Below are 6,000 nucleotides of genomic sequence, written 5' to 3'. Positions count from 1 at the left end.
ACAACGGATCTTCCATTGTTAGTACCACTTCAACCTACGACTTTCAATGTACATGGTTGTTCTAAATGAATTGCTTGTAAATAATGATATTGTAAACATTTGAACAAGGGGTTCCTGGTGTAATGTGTGAGGTGCGGGCTGTTTTTTTGTTGTTTTTGCCTGGTGCGCTGCTGGGGATTGATCTCCGGTACTCTTTGCTCTTTCCTTTTGTGAACTTTTCCTCTGCTCCATTATTCCTGATGGTGGTAATCTCAACTTTTTAAATGCATTTTTTTTTTATTTCAAATCACTAATTTTTTATTCAAAATCATCAATTATTATGTTAACTAGTTTTCCGATCTCGAGTTGTGGCTCATTCATTAGATGGGTCTGCGAAACTCGATCCATCGTAATTTTTTGGAGCAAGTTCTTGCCTGCAGTTGCTCCTTTTCGTTCTTCTTTCTTTTTATTTTCTTCTTTTAAATAAATCTATAAATCTCTAGAATCTATTTTATTCCTTTTGACTGTGTTGAATGTTACAACCTGAACTATCATGTGCTGTGCTAAGTGTCAGAGTCAAGAGCTTTGACACTGCTGGACATGTGATTCCCTTTGGCGCCAGATTTGAATGTGGAATCTATTTTAACAGTATGAGGTCATATTGTAGGATTATAGCAGTTCCTGATGAAGGAGTCCTGTAGACTTCGAAATGTGTTGAGAGAGTAAAACGCCATTCTTCACCTTCTACATGTCTGGACTGTTATTTGTACAGCAGCGTGGATGATAACCACAAATCCTCCTGGTTTAATGCTAAAATTCCAGTTGAGAGATGTAAGAAGCTTGTGGATGGTTATAGGAAGCGATTGATTGCAGTTATTTACTCCGAAAGGTGTGCAACCAAATATTAATTTGAGGATGCCAACAATTTTGTCCAGCCCATTTAGGGGGATTTTGTTTGAAATTATGTCCAATTTGTTTTTTTCTCTGATTTTTTTATGTTGTTCCAATACACACAAAGGAAATAAACGTGAGTATAACGAAACATGTGTAATGGCAATAATATTCTGGGAGAAATACTTCATTTTCTGGAACAATTTCAAGGATGCTAAAACATTTGGCCATGATTGTATGTACTGCACATGCACTGCATGATGACATCACAATAGAACCCTCTGTGACACGCTGATTCACAATGACTTAGAACACTCGGTGCCACGCTGATGACATCACACAATAGAACCCTCTGAGACACACTGATGATGTCACAATTGACCCCAGTGTAAAACTATGTGCGACGGTCTGATCCCAGTCATTTTCTATTGTGCGTTGCAGTCACGAGTTGTGTGTTGCAAAGTCTGATATAGAAAGCGATATTTATTTATTATTATCAAGCGATAAGAGAGAGAGAAGAGAGAGAGGAGAAGGAAGAGAGAGAAGAGAGAGAAAGGTAAGTCTGAACTTAATCTAATGAGTTATGGGAGTCTTTCCCAGGGGGAGACATGACCTGCAGATAATTATAGAGGGACAGATATAGATTTCCCTATAGAATCATCGCCAATAACAGGAGAGACAAATTCTTGTGATCGGCATTAACTGTTTCAGGAAAAGGTCAATATTTCCTCTTCTTCATTTCTCTGATCTCACAGTCAGGTGAAAGCTTGCTTTTTGAGAGTTGAGTTGTTGTTTTGAAGAACACCATTCATTTTACCTTTGAAAAAAAAATGTTTGCTTTTGTGGACACATTCATGCAAAATATGTATGTTTTTATCTCTTTATGTTTTATTTAGGAACAGGAGATGATTGAAATTTTTATGTTTTATTATTTGTTTTTTTTTTCTTCACCTTTTTGTTGATTTTTACCTTATGTTTTTAGTCCCACTAGGGGATGTGAACCTATAATTGTTTGATTGTTTATACTATATACTACAATAACACAGTATTGCAGTATATATTGAAATTAATATTCCTCCTTATGGATTGATACATTAATGATAGATAGATAGAAAGATAGAGAGGTAGATATGGGATTTGTAGTGCTTCACCACTGATAAAACTATTATCTTATTTTAGTACCGTATAAACTCGAGTATAAGCTGAGGACCCAAATTTTGTCACAAAAAACTTATTGACTCGAGTATAAGCCTAGGGAGGGAAATGCAGAAGCTACTGGTAAATTTCATAAATAAAAATAGATACCAATAATAGTGAAATTAATTGAGACATCAGTAGGTTAAATGCTTTTAAATATCCATATTTAATCAGGAGTCCCATATAATGCTCCATACAGTTCATGATGGCCCCATAAGATGGTCCATACAAAATACACCCCATATAATGCTCCATACAGTTCATGATGGCCCCATAAGATGATCCATACAAAACACGCCCCATATAATGCTCCATAAAGTTCTTGATGGGCCTCATAAGATGTTCCATACAAAAAATATGCCCCATGTAATGCTGCACAAAGGTTAATGATGGCCCCATAAGATGCTCCATATCAAAATATGCCCCATATAATGCTGCACAATGGTTAATGATGGCCCCATAAGATGCTCCATATTAAAATATTCCCTATATAATACTACACAAAGGTTAATGATGGCCCCATAAGATGCTCCAAATTAAAATATGCCCCATATAATGCTGCCGTGGCGATTAAAAAAAAAGACATACTCACTTCTCGTCGCTGGGGGCCAGGTGCCGGTGTCCTGAGCAGGCAGAGACACTGGTGTGCTATGGGGGCCAGGTGCCAGTGTCGCCGCTTACTCAGGCCCCTGGCACTTGTGATACTCACCTGTCCCCATTCCACTGCCACACGCCTCTGTGTCTTCTGTCTCTCTGCAGTGACTGTTCAGGCAGAGGGCATGCACTAAACACGTCATCACGCCCTCTGACCTGAACGTCACAGCCAGAGGATGTGTAATACAGCACAGCATGGCGTGGAATGGGGACAGGTGAATATTGCATGGCTCACGCTCCCCCCAGTCCTATTCACCGTTCACACTCTGGTACATCTCAGTTCCTGCATCTCCGTCTGGGCGCCGGCATCTCTCTTCCTGTCTTCCTTCCAGTACTGAGTGGTCACGTGGTACCGCTCATTAAAGCACTGAATATGCGCTTCACACCTATGGGCGTGGATACACGTGCATATTCATTACTTTAATGAGCTGTACAAAGTGACCACTCAGCACTGGAAGGAAGACAGGAAGAGAGATGCTGGCGCCCGGACTGAGATGCAGGGACTGATATGCAGCGATGAGGCCAGGAGGGTGAGTATGATGTCTTCTGCTCCCCCATCCCCCTCCCCCACCGGCAATGACTCATGTATAAGCTGAGAGGGGTGTGATAACACGCTGAAAAGCGCAAAAAAAGTGCTGAAAATCTCGGCTTATATACGAGTATATACGGTATGTTTGTGCCGCTATAGTTGTGAAAGTACATGTTTGTATACATATAGGTCAGTATGAGAGTATATGTGTATATACATATATACATATATATATATATATATATATATATATACATGATTGTGCCCAGGGGTGAACACTGACAGCTTGGGACCCCTGTTAAAGAAATATGTCTGGGCCTCCCTCCTTTTTTTACAACAAAGTACTTGTCTTTACATGTCAAATTCTCGTTATCTTTGTTATTTTTTGTTTTATTGTATACCGTCCTCTCTTGTTAGATAATGTAATGCAATGACAGGTGATGGAGCTTGGGAAAGCTTCTATTCTGATGGAGGAGCTGATGGACTGGTCTTCTAGTCAGATGCTGCCCCATCAGCAGTCATTTTATATCTAATAAGAGAGGACTATGTGCTAGAGAGAAGGCGCTGTGACTAACAAAAATAATGAGAATACGCTATGTAAAGGACGGTGCTATTTATAATAAGTCATGATACTAAGTAATAATGGGATAGCACTGAACATTACAGAGAACACTATATAAAAAGGGACGGCGCCATACATAGCTAGAGAGGATGCTACATAATAAGTGACGGCACCTTACATAGCTAGAGAGGATGCTATATAGTAAGCGACGGCGCCATATATAACTAGAGGATGCTATATAATTAGGGACAACACCATATATATAACTAGAGAGGATGCTATGTAATAAGAGATGGCGTTTAGTTACATAGTTTCCTCTTTTATTATATAAAAGGGGTATTCCCATCTCCACGATCCTATCTCAATATGCAGTAGGTGTAGAAATATTAGCAAATACCTCCAGTTAGGAATGTTGCATATGACATCACAATGGCTTAGAACCCCCAGTGACAGTCTTATGATGTCACAATTGGTGGTCCCTGCGTATACCTATGGACTGCATGATGACATCACAATGACTTAGAACCCTATGTGACAGGCTGATGATGTCACAATTGGCGGTCCCTGTATATACCTATGGGCGACGGCCTGACCCCAGTCACTTTCTATTGTGCGTTGCAGTCACGATTTGTGTGTTGCAAAATTTGTTATAGAAAGGGTTAATTATTTATTATTATCAGTGCCCTCCATTGGAGAGAGAGAAATGTAAGTCTGAACTTAGCCTAAAGAGTTATAGGAGTCTTTCCCAGGGGGAGACACAACCTGCAGTTGATTATAGATGGACAGATATAGATTTCACTATAGAATTATTGATTCTTACCTTATTTTTTAGTTCCCCTAGGTTACTTTAACTTATTATTCTTTGCTTATTATACCATACAGTGCATTATCACTGAGCACCACAGACTGAGACTAATGTAATATTTTTACCATCTTCTGTGTTTTTCTCCAGTGTTTGCAGGGCTCTGTGAACATGGCATGTCTCAGTGATTTCACCCAAGTGCCAATTTTAGCTGATGATGTGAAAATAGACATTGACTGTAAAGAGAAGGATGAAAACGGCGAAACACAGGACCTGCACGAGCGGACAGGAGTTTCCAGCAGACGTTCCATCAGCACTGTGGCCATTCTATCCTACATTTATATGGTCATCACCTTGGCTCCCTTCACTGTTGTAGGTAGGTAAGGGTACACCGGGTTATGTCGGTGGGGCAGGGTGTATAAAGCCCCTCACTGCAACATAAAAGGAAAGAAATCTTCATGGCCAATGAGAAGGCTCGTTAATTGCTGTGACGTCTCTTCCTGCACTTCTCTGATTACAATAATCACTTGTGTTCCTCTTTTTGTTCTGACAGGAGCGTTGCCTTACCTGCAAGCCGCCTTTAAAATAGATGACAATGGATCCATCTTTATAAAATTAGGTAAAATTTCAATATAAAATCTTATTCTAAAGTGACGAGGACGGGAGAAGTGTTTAAGTGCAACAGTCTAAATAATCCTCAAATTTAAAAAATGCAATAATATAGAAATGTTTTTCTTGACCTCTTGTTTTTTCCCTTCCCATTCTAGCATTCACAGTCTGCAATGTGGTGTTTGGTCTAGTCTTTGGATACCTGGGAGACCGCTGGAGCAGGAAACGCATTGCGTGTACAGGCATGGCCGTCTGGTCAGCCATACGTATCGGCATGATCTTCGTTCCCAATGAGGTAAACTGAACATAAATTGAACCTGTCAAGTCTTCCACGCCCTCCAACCCAGCAGCGCTCACTTATCTAGGAGTAAATTACCTGCCTCACCAGCCCTGTAGAATGTTTATCTGTAAAAATGAGGTTAAAAAAGCCTTCATTTTGTCCCCATTTCCTGTGCTAATGGAGGCGCTGACTAGTTGTTGGGTCATTAGTTACCCCAGACTAGTCAGCCCTCTTCATGTTATCACGCCCCTGTGGGAGTGCTTACATAATTTGCAGGAGATTTTGTCATCGCCAGCTCCTGCACATCCCGCACACGCGCGCTGCACATTTCGGCAGCGTCACTGCACCTCTGCAGCTGGGTGTACGCTACCTGGCTTCAGACGTGCACTGCCCATGACCGGGAGCCATATTTTGAATTGACGGCCATGCGCACTGCACCTTTGAAGCTGGAGAACTGTACACCTAAGTCATGGCCGGAAGCTCAGAAGATGGCTTCC

The sequence above is a fragment of the Dendrobates tinctorius genome, unplaced genomic scaffold (genome assembly GCF_039654945.1).
Source record: "Dendrobates tinctorius isolate UK_male_01 unplaced genomic scaffold, ASM3965494v1 ptg000035l, whole genome shotgun sequence".
Taxonomy (NCBI): Eukaryota; Metazoa; Chordata; class Amphibia; order Anura; family Dendrobatidae; genus Dendrobates; species Dendrobates tinctorius.
The sequence above is the reverse complement of the archived record's forward strand: the minus strand, read 5'-3'. Positions refer to the sequence as shown.